Raw genomic sequence first — 13,683 nt, forward strand, 5'->3', positions numbered from 1 at the left:
TTTTGGGAACTGGTATATACCTAATACCGCCATCATCCTAAGGTTTTTTTTTCTACGATAGATAACTACAGTAAACCATAAAATTTCCAGATGTTATGCTGAATCAATATTCCCCAATCGCAAGAATCATTCGACAGTTATTAAAAAAAATTCATTAACAAACGCCAATGACATCAAATGGAAACTATTTTGCAGCAGTCAGTAGCTGTTAACTTCAGGCATTACGTTTTATGATTTAATGGAGCCGAAAATGTAGTTATCGATTGGAAAACTGTTTAAAAACCAAAATGGCGCCTGCCAGTTCATATTTCTTCGTCCTTAACGACAACTTGTCAGAAACATCTCGCCTCGTACCCTGCGGGACGGATTGAGAAAACACCACGCCTTTGCGGGTTATCTACGATCGCGAAGGCGAGGAAACAATTGCACAAAGGCAAAGTATCTGGAAGCGTGGCGGGAATAAGAATCTTGATAACGCACGAGCCAATTAAGGCGCCCGTCCTAACTAGTGCATGAATCCTGGGGAAAGAGCACTGCCTCCGACTGCCCGAAATACGACGACGAACGTTGCTTGTACACGCGTTTTAACAGCGTTTCAAGCACTTCCCTATACGAAAATGGAGATTTCCCTGATGGAATATCTTAATATATATAAATCCAGTGTCCTGATGTTTGTTTCCAGTGAACTCTTCACCAAGTCAACCGATTTCGATGAACATTGGCATTTATGTGTAATTTTTTCCAACTTGAGAGATAGGATAGTTTTTATTTCGATTAATGGTCTTAATAATTAATAATAAATAATAAATAACCGATCGCCATGGGTAAACAAAAAATCATAGGTCATAAACATGCAAACAGTAATTGTGTGACATTTCTCTATGTCCAACACACTGTCATAGCTATAGCGCTATCCAGTTTGCTTTAACTTGCAGACAAAAAAGCTCCATGTGTTTAGCTCGGGCAACGCCGGGTACTGCAGCTAGTTAAATATATATATGTACGTCTATTTCGACACACGTCCACTTTATAAACAACAGTTTAGTGCTTAAATGAGCAACGTGACCAAGTAAGGGCCTTCAATATATATTTTTTTTACATTTGTTATCTCAATTCACGGAGCTGTATTAGGTATAACACAAACTTCCCCAAACCACTGCAAAACATAATATGCTATACGGTATTTTTTTTTTATTTCTAGCATTCCAAGTTTCAGATGAAAAGTTTCAAGTTCATATAAAATCGACAGTTAGGTACTTAATTGTTAATAAATTAATGGGTAGAATGAGTTTCTTAAAACTATTTTTGTGTCATTAAAAAATATGTCGAAACAGGCAAGTAAGTGACTTAAGTCTTGGTCCAACACGCCATGGTGACATTTTTTTGTCATTACTCCTATTTGAAGTCCACTTCTAACTTCATACCTCCCTTGCATTTTTTGTTCTGTCACGAATATTTTCAACATCTATGAAGTTGGTGTAATATAGCGGATGTAAAAAGACGCTTAAGTGTTCGTAATAATTGCCTATTTCGCTACGTTTTACACCCACATACACTAAGTGAACATCTGTCAGCTATATTTTAGGCAGATGCAAGGGGGCTATCGAGTTAAAATGTTAGAAATAGTCCTTAAATAAAAAAATAATGACGAAAAAATAAACCAAAAAAATTAGCATTACGTGAGAGACCAAACCTTAATTATATAACTTGGTAGTGTTCGTGCCTGCGATCCTTAATAAACTAAATCCTAAATCCTAAATTTTACGATTTAGAACACGACTTTAGCGCCACCTTGTGCCTGCACCAGCACAAACAAAAATAATTATTTAAAAAAGTACACACAAAATACATACCAAGCTTTGCTATAAAAAAATACCTCAAAAAACACATACCTTGTTGAAAGACGAACATTGAATGTTATGATATAAGCAGCTGCACGCAAAACGCACTCAAGCGACCTTCGTCTCTCGTAAAAGGGTAACTACAACTAATAACTATTCACGTAATAACAATTTAAAAAAATTCGTGAGATTTAAATCGGCACTGCTATGTCAATCATCTGTCCCTAGCCTAAGAGTATATAGCGTAGTTTGGTCTCAACACCGTGAAATTACAAATTACGAGCACAAACTGGTTCGGAACCCACTATAATATTGTAGATCACTCAATCCGAGCCTTTCCCTGCATATCCATGTGACGTAAATATCAACCTTTATTTATCACAGCATGACTTTATTTAAACAGTGCTAATGTCTCTTATTTAATTTGTTTTCTTAAGTCCAGTTTGTTTACTAATGCAACAAATCATGTCTAGTACTACAAAAATTACAAATGTTTTGATTTTTTATATAAATATTTTTTTTTTTACTTGCAAGGTTGTCTTACGATTATTTAAGTCTGCATTGTATTTTGTAAGTTGTGGTTAAGTCAATTAAAAAAAAAAAGATTCCACTTTCCACTAAATAATGATGTTTCAACTGCTTATTGTTTTTTTCACTGAATGAGGTTGAGGAAGGAACAAATTATTCAAACTCTAATGTTTAAAATTATTGCATTGTTAAATGGATTTTATATTTTTTATTGATAACTTTCGTTTACATAACTTAAATGTTTGACAATATCTTTTTTATGTGTACCAGAAGAGAAACAAACAATTCTGGTGGATTGAGCCGTGGTCATGGTAGTGTGACGTCAACTCTCCGGCGCCGGCGATGGTACGTGACGTCACGCACTATCGCAGTTCAATAGCCATTGTCCTCGCAGCCACGACCGGGATTGGAAACCACGAAGTGCCCCGCGATCCGCGTGTCCAGGTCGTTCCAGGATGCACTGCCTTCACTCCAACAATCACAGCCAGCTTTCACGGAGATACTGGGGAGGTCGCCTTGAGAAAAAAATGGGGGAGGGAGAGAGGGAGGGATAGGGAGAGAGGGTGAGGGATAGGGAGAGAGGGAGGGAGAGAGGGTGAGAGAAAGAGAAAGAGGGGGAGAGAGAGGAGAGAGGAGAGAGGGGGGAGAGAGAGAGGGAGTGAGAGGGAGTGAGAGAGATAAAGAGAGATGGTGAGAGAGAGAGAGATCGAAAGAGAAAGAGAGGGAGAGAGAGTGAGAGAGACAGAGAGAGAAAGAGAGAGAAGTGCTATAGATCCTGTCACTGTCACATTTCAGTCTCCAGTAATTTCATTTTTTGATGTGTAACATCTTAGCTCTCAGTATACGACATTTGGTAGGGGCAAATTCATGAATGGAACGGAAGTTGCATGGAACGTAAGTGCGTAACCACGGTGCTTGCCGCATGTAGCGGATGGCGCGGACCAAAGTCCACAAAAAAAACGGAAACTTTGCAATTTACTGATTTGTTGCGATAAATAACGTGGGGAGAAGTGGGTTCGTAAGGGATAGTCCGATTAAGTTATATTACAGTTTTATGGATTACTAATATTTACATTAATAATAAACAATTGAACTTAAAAATGTTCGATCACGAATCAATGGCACTTAAAAATGTATGTTCACAAATCACTAGTTACCTGTCAAGTTCACAGTTCACACTCCTCACTGGAGTGCTTCGCCCCTTATACCACGGGCCTGTCCACGGACGCAGTCTCGCGTCACACAGTCGCCGCACTCTCACGATCCAGTCGAACACCACGTCGCACCACTCACAGGGTGAAAAAAATGGGGGGGGGGGGGGGGGGGGGGGTCATTTCACCCTCTTCGCCAATGTCGCACTTCCCTCCGCTCGGAATCCGGTCTGAACTCTCGCCGCACTCGGCGGTCCTCAGCGTCGCGGGACTCTTGGCCATCCAAAAACTCCCGCAGAGGCCGGCGTCGCTGCTTATATACATGTGGCGCCCTTCTCGAACAGACGAGAGCAGCTGTGACGAGTCGCGTCATCGAAGCGTCGAGAATAGCGTCGCTCGTCCACGCCACTTCACGCGGCGGCCCGCGTAATTCCCCATGGCCGCTCAGCCATATATAACGGCACCAAGGCAGGATGATGCGCGGGGAGCAGAAGGGGGGGGGGGGGGGGAGACGGTAGCGACGACTCTTGTAATCCAGCCAGGCACGCGTGGCATGGCTTAGGTCAATGGACGGCGCATGACGTCAGTGGCCGTGCGGGGCCGCCAGCCAGCTCCGAACCTGGCGCGCGTCGCGGTCCTGCCTGCGTTCACAACAGTATTAACTATTTAGTGAATTATAATAAGATGAGGCAGTAATTAAATAAAATCCCTAGTCGAAAATCAGGTTCAAAGCCGGGGTTTAGTTGTTTTTGAACTTTTTTTTTTTTGCTTTTATAGAAGCCGTTTAATTATATAGTGTGTTATTATATATTGTGTTTGTTTCGTCTTTTCGTTTTGTCGTGTTTTTTGTCTCGTTTCAACTGTTGTGCTGAATTTTTTTTGGGTTCAATATTCTTGTGATGTCATCATTTGTAGGGGTTCTTTCGTTCTCTTAGTCCATTTTTCTTTGTTTTTCTTTGTTGACCATATTCCTGTTATGGAATATTATGTAGTGTTTATATCCTGTTTACAACAGCAATTGTTTGCTTAATTTGTGTTTTTGTCTTTTGGGTATTTTTTAGTTTTCTTCTACATAAAAAGGGGTTAGCAATGGCGTATGTCCAAAATCTTACATCAAGTCATGCACTCCCATTGCACAAATCTTTCAAAGATAATATATAGTTTAAAATTTCGTTATGCTAATCAAATGATTCAATAGTCGACGTAGCTGATCCGGCTGCGAATTCTAGCGCCGGGTGCGGAAACTACGTGTGATTCGCGTCAAGAAATGTAGTTGAAAACACAATTTGCGTATATTTATCACGCTCGGCATTATTTTTAAGAATTCTACGTAAAATTTAATGTCCAAGTTTCTTATAATAAGTAAATTTTCAACGTGTGGACACACGAATTTGCTCGTTACTTAGTTAAGATATTACACATCTCTGGCGAGTACTGAAAGACTCACTTATATATATGTATATATATATGTGTATATATATATATATATATATATATATATATATATATATATAGTTGTGTTGCTACGTTGTAAAATGTCAAAAAATACTATTTTATTTTATACCTGCTACAAATTTGTTTATATAGTTTGTATTATATTTGTAAGTTTTTTTAATTTTCTTAGTTATTTTTTTATTTGGTTTGACTTAGTTGTACAGTTTTTGTTTTATTGTCACTTCACTTGTACTTTTTTAACATTTTTGAGGTTTAGTAGTACACGAGGCCGCTTTTACTTCACCACATAAAATAAGTTAATAAAATTAATGTGTGACAACAAAGTTTAAGACGTAGTATGGAGCGAGAAATCACATAAAGGCCTTTTGAGGGACCTGCATTGTTATCTAAGGAAAATGTTAGCTTATGAGGAAATTTTGAATTCTTTTGTTTCTTTGGTGGAATATATGCCTTCAAAAAAATAAATTCTTGCTCAAAAAATAAGGGTTTCGTGGCATTTTAAGAAACTGTTAGGCTCTTGGTTGTGGGGGGGGAGGGGAAATGGTAAAATAAGAAATTTTGAGGTCAGAAGACGCCGGATTCCAAGATGGCCACCGGTCACTGACTCATAACCACGCACCACAGCTTGAAGCCTGTGCTCGAGGCGCCTGACTACATTTTTCACAATTATAATACAAATTCAAAACAATTTTCATTAATATTTAATGTTCTGATCTCCGATTAATCACACTCCTGGGATCAAACCAACACGGCATTCTTTCCTCCGTACACCAAAAACACGTTTACCTTAACAAAAGGTAAGAGGAAAAAAATACTAACAGTTCTAAACGATTTATGAGTCACTAGTTGAGGTCCATTAGAATCATTTGTTATTTTCAAGTGATTACAAAAAACGTTGATGAACCATAGGGTTTTATTTTTGTCATCTTCCTTACTTATTTACGGACCCCCACCCCCCCCCCCCTTTTCCCTTTTATTTAAAATTATCTTGACTTGATTCATGCGGCAATATACGAGAGTATAGCAAGGATAAAGTTAGTAGTAGAGGCTTATCACATCATTAGATGAGGAAAAACCTCGTTATGAAATAGGAAATATCCCTTGACGGGAACACTTTCTGTTTGTTTCCGAGTAGTAAAGTGGTCATTACGTCGCTATTTGTAATTAATGTCGGAAACAGAGACTTTAAATTATATTGTGAATGCAGATTACACCTAATGCATCGCCACCGTGTTATTTTTATTTCCTTTTCTTAAGTTTACATAAATAAAATTTGTAACTGTTTAACATATATTTTTACTTATTTGGCCGTGAGAGCATTAAAAATATTGCTATCCACGTCAAGAGACGACAGAACGAATGTTATTAAAATATTTATGGATAAAATTTAGTGATTTAAAAGAGTTAAAAGCGCGGTTCGAACGCGCGGTAAAAAAAATGTATAAATATAACTCAAAGGAATTCTCGCGAAAATCTATCATAAAAACGTTAAAACAGAAACGGAAATAATCCACCGTAATTATAATTCCCTTAATTTACGTCCTCCACGGACCGAAATAACATATAAATCATCCTATAAAACGCATTGTCTCCTAATTCATACATACGCACATCATAAGTAAAGCCTGTAATTATGACACTTCAGAGGTTGGTACCACATCTATTATCTAAAGTTTAATATTATAAAGAGTGTGTGTCCGTTTGTAGGAAGTAAACTTGAAACTACTGGACCAACTTAAAAAAACAATTTTACTGATATAAAGATACATAAATCCAGAGGGATATAGCCTATGATATATATTTATTTAATCATAGTTCTGTAAGATATAGTAATATTTGTAACTAATCCCAAATAAAAACAACCACATTAATTTATTTATTCGGGCTTACGTTGGATAAAACGTTACCGATATAACGTGGTTGTAAAATATAAAGTCCAGAATGATACACGTAAATGCTAATCGTATCTCTAAACATTATGAGCGGGTTACTGCCTATTCCTATCGCTACTGTAGCTAGCTTCGTCGTTATCTTCGTAAACAGGAGAAAAGTGTCTTATTACCAAAGTACGTTAACTTTTTTAAAACAACAGATGAAAAGTTACCCTTTATTGTTTTATGTACCTGTGCAAATCCGGTTACCGGTTCTAGTTACAAAACAAAACAATTAAAAAAAAGTAAATCTAACTCGAGCTTGCCTTTTCAACGCCGGCAATACGAAACCAAGAAGATTTTCGCGAATCGGAACAAATGCCGTAACGAAACAGTACGTGGAAAAACCAATCGAAGAAAGTGAATGGAGGGGGGGGGGGGGGGGATATGTATAATGTGTTTCCAGGTAGCGCTCTGCTCGGTGCGACGCGCACAACAATCGTCGATCGAAGCGCGGCGGGAATGAAAGACGAGACGTCCTGCGGGGAGACAAGACGGCACCGTTGAAAAAAAAAACGGGACAGCTGATTGGCTCGCCGAGAGCCCGCCGCCCATCAAAAAAAAATAAAAACTCGCGAAACCAATTTTAAATCCCCCCCCCCCCCCCCCCAGAAGCGTGCCGTCCAGCGAAGAGAAATTAACGAGCGGGCGCGCGCATTTAAGAGACCCGCCAAATACGGCTCGCCAATCACACGGACATCCGCCACGTGGAAATTTCGCGATGCCGCACAGCCCCGCGATAATTACAAACGCTCGTTACTGCGGCCGCGAACGGAGTTGACGACCTCAAAACAACAACAACCACCACCACCACCACCACCACAAAAAAAAATCTCGAAGGTATTTTCCTCGGTGTCGTGTATGAATGGCGGGAAGAAGACGACGTTCTATTTTTAAAAAAACGTCGAAGCTATACATAGGCTTCCACGCGTTCTTTCAGAAAGCGCGGCGCGACAGAACGTGGTTGATGTTGTGGAACTGGTCTTGCCGCGCCCCGTACATGGGGGGGCAGAAACCCGATCTGCGACACCTCGCTCGGGTGCTTCCGCCTCGGCTCGGGAAGCTTCCTGGTCATGCTTCGACTAAGAACGACCGCCATCAACACGTGGAAACCCTGTAACTTTTGAGGCTCGTTCTCACACGCCGGGTTGATTCTTTTTCTTTCGGCCACAAATACTTTCAAAACATCATAGTTGTGACAGAACAAAAAATTTAAGGAAGGTATCGAAATTAAAGTTTTATAAATAGCTCTTGAATAAAAAAATTACGAAAAAATTAGCAAAAAAAAATCATGACGTGTGACACAGTTTCAATAGTTTTTATACATTAATAATTTTTTATCGTCAAATATCGATATTTTGCTTTCGCAAAGCCATAGATCACACATAAAACTAATTTAAAAGTCCTTACGATATTGGATTTAACAGTATTATTACAGACGAAGTCATTCCTGAAAAGAAAAAAAAAATTAAATACTAAACGCCAATGACTTCACAAAGTCCCACCCAATTTATATACTATGCTTCAACGGAGACAATTTTTGAAAATAGAACGATCGAATTCTGTTGCGGCCTAAAAAACAAAAACCTGTTTAAAGCAAGAATGAGCTTTTTGGTTCGTATCCCTCAACCATAATAAGCTTTGAATTTCTAGGGACTGGAATTTTTTCTGTTTCAAAGTCCTGTAGGCCGGAGTGTATGTTAATAGAACATACAATGGACAGTCCTCAAACCACGATGCCAAATTTCTAAAAAAAGGTAATTTAACTCGTGAACACCGGTCACCAGCAAGACGCTTCAACCACTAAATATCAATCAATTACTAAAAAAAAAGGTCAGTCAAATATCATTTACTTCAAATGAAAACGAAATATTTAATAAATTTACGATAGCCAGACGAAAAAAAAAAAATGTGAACTATTCAGAGACAACTAGAAGGAAATCCATGTCTACTGGTGGATTTCTAAGCATACCGACCAGTTTTAGAATAGCTCACTCCCGTTCTACTTTTAGCGAAAGGCTGATTTCCAAACAGAGAATTGCTTTCCGAGCGTCGACCGATAACATTATCAGCATCGCTCGACTTTCGTAACACACTCCGAACGTTACGAGTGCGTGATTACTGCAATCGCCACAGCGCGCTTCGACCCTGAAAATATTTGGAGCGTGATTCTAGACAAACTGCTGGAAACTTACTTCAAACTCAGAATTTATATTTTTTAAAACAATCAGCTAAAATAGGACACAGTGCACCCGAAAGTCTTCGATATTTTTTGTTAATGTTTAAATTTTAAGTGGCTCTCCTAGTCAGGGGTGCATACATCTGTGTCGATGAGGCGGGATGATAGGTGCGACGCTCGCTGGTGCTTCTAGCGCGGTGTCTCCTCTGGACTGGCGCGCAGTCTTCTCGTCGTCAGAGGATAACTGTGAGATCAGAGCGATGACCATAACATTATGAAGCTGAGAAATAAAGATAAAGGTGTAATGCAAAGTCCTTCGAGTGCTCTATAGAACCTTCACCAGGTGTTTCATGCGTAAAAAATAATGCTGAAAACACGCATTTTAGCCATTTCCACTCTTATAAAAATACAGTTAAAAAAAGAAACACAGAAACAAAACTACACGTCCGTCCTCAAGAGTATTCTTAAATGTATTTTTGTTGTTTTTTTTTTTTCGTGAACAGATCCCACTCGGACATCTTTAGCCGTTATCAAATCGCTTGGTTCTATGTGAAGCTCTGCACACTGTGTGTGTGTCCAGGCAGGCGGGCCCTTTGTTTTGTTAACAGCAAGGTAATTGGAGACACACATAGCTACACCAATAAGGAATAGTAATTATTCCTTATTGGGTATCCAGTTTATTTTTTTTAAATTAAATATTAAAATAAAGAAAGGAATTGGCTGAGTTTGTGATGCAAAGGTGAAGTAGAATTACCAAAATATTTTTTTTATTTTTATTTTGAAAATATTTATAAAATACAATTTTCCCGGGAGTAATTGTTCCGTGTAACATATCCAATTGTAATTTTAAAGTAACGTGTTAAAATAAAGTAAGCCGTTTATGTTTGTGATGCGAAACTGTACCGCAATCAAAATATATACTTGATTTTAAAAACATGATATAAAAAAATTGGTTGTATGTACAGTCGGTTTACGGACGATAGTTTAACGTGACAACGTCATAACAAAACATTGATGAAATGATTGCATACTTTTATTAATGAAATTGAATCATTTTTATTTTAATAATAAAAGAATAAATACTTGAAATTATACTAGTAATCAGATTTTTTAAATGCAACAATAATTAACCTTTATTGCCGAAATTATTGTTGTTGTAATAAGCAATGAAAACCACATTAACTTTTCAGTTCACTTTATAAACAGTCGACGAAACAGTTCACGTGTAGATGTAAGTTGTGTGCTGCCGCTGTCTTTCTTCTCCTCGGACGCATAGGCCAATCGAGTGGGAGAGAGATAGATGTGGCGCAAGCGTACAATGAGCGTAACGGGACACAGTGTAACGGGACAGTGTGAGTAACGGGACACTTTTTCGTGCGTGCAGCCGGCGTTCATCGATTTATTAGACGTTGTCACGTCAAAAACAGGAAACAATGAGACGCCGACAACGCGACTGGTGCAGCGGTGCTGACCGAGGTTGCTCAACTGACCTGGCACGAGCTGAAGCCGACTCTCCGGAGCTGACGGCAGGCCACGTGCTTATCGCGATACCGCCGTGCGCCTCCTCGTCGGACGAAATTCCCTGCGTGGAGGGAGACAGCACGTACACCGAGAGAAACTAAAGGAAATTTGCCACTATCGCAGCGAAGTCATTCAAATTCTTCCGGGTACTTCTCATCACAAGAATGTTTGTAACTTACAGAACCACCAAGAGCACTTTCTTCCCCAACGCCGATATCAAAAGAACATTCGTGTTGGCTGAAAAACTACTAACCATGAGGTTGTTTTTTTTTCTGATTAAGAATCTGGAAGTATGTAATCATTTCATCAGAATCTCTTTAGGCACTTGCACAAACGAACATCATACAAGCTATTCAAAAATGCATTGAAAGTTTTTATTTCAAAATATATCTAACATATGGTTTATCTACTAAATGAAAAGCTCATTTTATAAAAGGCGTTCTGTGTAATAGGCGGAAATAAGGTTTCAGTGCATATTTCAGGAAAAAAATTTATTCAGGTTACTACACTTAACAAATGACTGTTCGTAAGAAAATTTTAAACCACTGAAGTAAAATTGAAAAATCGCACTCGAATACGCACTCATATATTTGTGAATCTAATTTTCCCGAAGCTAAATACATGCAACATTTAGAATCTTCTGTTGGTATCGTGATCAACAGCCACGCCCAAAAATAGATTTTAAAAAAAAATGGGGTGTGGCTGTGTCATGGACACGGCCGTGTGTTGTACGTGAATTCATGTACGTAACACGTAATATTTTTTATACAAAACATAAAATATGCTATTCTTTCATTTTAAGGCCATATATTTTCACTGTTACTATTTTACACGAATGTTTTATATATGAAATCTATAGATTTTGACGAGAGCTGACGGTTGAAACACAAACGAACGTCGTAGCATCTCCGGGTCAAAAGTTATACTAAATAGAAATCTGGAAACGCAGCAAAATGGCGGCGCTTCCCCCTCCACCACGCGCGAAGTGTCACAGTCCTCACTTAGCGTAACGAATTCTTCGATCCTTTAGCTATCCAGTGGTGTAATTAAATTTTGGATGGAGATAATAGATATGTAGCTGCAACACCAAACTGTATAACTGTATCCCCCGATTTTGTTATAATTCGTTGTTTTTTTTAATTGCATCCCACTATGGAAGCAATTTTAAATACGTATTCACGTCAAAAAATAAGTAAAGAAAAAGACTGACGTATATACAACTGCATATTTTCAGCCCTACTTCCACGTGTCCCGTCGAGAAAGATCAATATATCCAACTACGTGTTCAATAGCCCGGACTTTCACATAGTCGTGCTTCGTAGGTAGAAAACAGGTAACTACCTGTGCGAATTGGGGTGCAGGTTTGGCACAAAGCAAGGTTGATGCGCATGCATATTGCGCGCGGCGGGCTGTTATTAGCTGTAAGTACCCACACACGGTGAAACTCGGTAGTCGAAGCGAGCGCCAGGGCGCGTCACACACGCCCAAGGGTCGCTGGTTCAGACCCCCGAGGGGGTGAAAGTTTTTTCCCATCGCCGCTCGCATGAAAGTCTGCCGTTCGGATGGGCTTTCATTCGAGCGTCACACACCGTGCGTTGACCCCTTGCACAGATTTGAATCCATAATAATTTACAATCTAATCTGACGGCGGGAAGCAGTTTCATCGCGGCGTCATTAAGTCCTGACAACCGCGAAAGATGGCGGAGAAAAAAAAAAGGAGTTAATAAGACGTAGCATGCCTATCATTAACATTTCACGATGATGAATTTGCTTCCCAACATATGCTTACCTGGCACCAATCGCCATCAATTAGAGGTAGACAAACGTAAAAAAAAAAATATCTCGATGTTTATCAACACTTACGAAACCTAATAATGATTTACTGCAGCAGGTTTGCAGCAAGCAAAACAGTTACGTAATTAAAAACGTAATTTAGTTTTATTTTCTCTACAAATGAAAAAAAAAAAACTAATTGAAACGGAATTTATATCTTGATCCATCTACGAGCATCTGCCAATTTTTCACGATTTCGTTTCAAATTTCTTGCAGTGTTGGAATGCCAACGTATTGAGCATAAAGCATTAAATTAAGGAAGGTTTGTGAATAAGTCACATAATTTCAGAATAAAAAAAAAATCCAAGAATACAAACTAAAATTTCAGGCGTTTAAATGTCTAGATGGGGGAGGAAACAAAATCTCGAGAAATAGACTATCACATTATTGCACACAAAAGGAGTTTTTTTACTTGCGAAATATTTCTTGAACTTGTTCGTGACTTATTGTTGGGTTGTCCCTTTCGCCTCCTTACTGCGGAAGGCAACATTCAGCCATCGTAGTATCATCCCACCTGGCACGCCCCAATCGCCCCATGGCCAACCATCGCGCCCATGCCCATGGCGGGGGATTCTAACAAGCTCCTGAGCCAACCAACACAGCATCTTCATCGTGCAGCTAGTACACACTTATACAGCATGTCCCATGTTCAATGGTACATTATAGCAGTTTAATTTAGACTATTTACAAAAAATCATACATAAAATTCAAGGTAAACTAACCTAGTTTTTCTTACAAATGTTCAATATGTGCAACTTTAGTTATACGGCACACGTCCAACCTATGTACAACTCTTCGCCCACTTTGGTTAGCAAGCCCGGAGTAATGGAAGCAATAGCCTCTTCAATTCTGGGTCCCAACTCTGGAAAATCATTAGCTATCGGCGGAACGTAGATACGATCTTTTTATAAAGCCCCAAAAGGAAAAAAAAATAGCATGGCGTTATGTCAGGTGAACGTGGAGGCCAGCGAAAAAAGAGCTCTGTCGTCTCTACCATTACGTCCAATCCAACGGTCAGGGACTTCGACATTCAACCACTCTCGTACAAAGAGATTACAATTGGAAAGGAATCCATCCTGTTGCCAAATTAAGTTTACACGTTCACCCTCTACTAACTAGGGAAAGAGCCATTCTTTCAACAAAGCATCAGAACTCGCGCATGCGGTTATCTAAAACTGTTTGAGTTACTCTTTAACTGTGACCTTAAACCAACACTCTACAACGCCTACAATTGTTAAATCGAA

General features: G+C 39.1%; 1 protein-coding gene across 6 annotated transcripts in view; it reads right to left on the minus strand.

The window, feature by feature from the left end:
* Positions 1–13,683, minus strand: part of LOC134539703 (rho GTPase-activating protein 23) — a 492,628-nt gene that overhangs the window by 151,711 nt on the left and 327,234 nt on the right. The gene's annotated exons all lie outside the window — the stretch shown is intronic.

The sequence above is a fragment of the Bacillus rossius genome, chromosome 15 (assembly GCF_032445375.1).
Source record: "Bacillus rossius redtenbacheri isolate Brsri chromosome 15, Brsri_v3, whole genome shotgun sequence".
NCBI classification, from domain to species: domain Eukaryota; kingdom Metazoa; phylum Arthropoda; class Insecta; order Phasmatodea; family Bacillidae; genus Bacillus; species Bacillus rossius.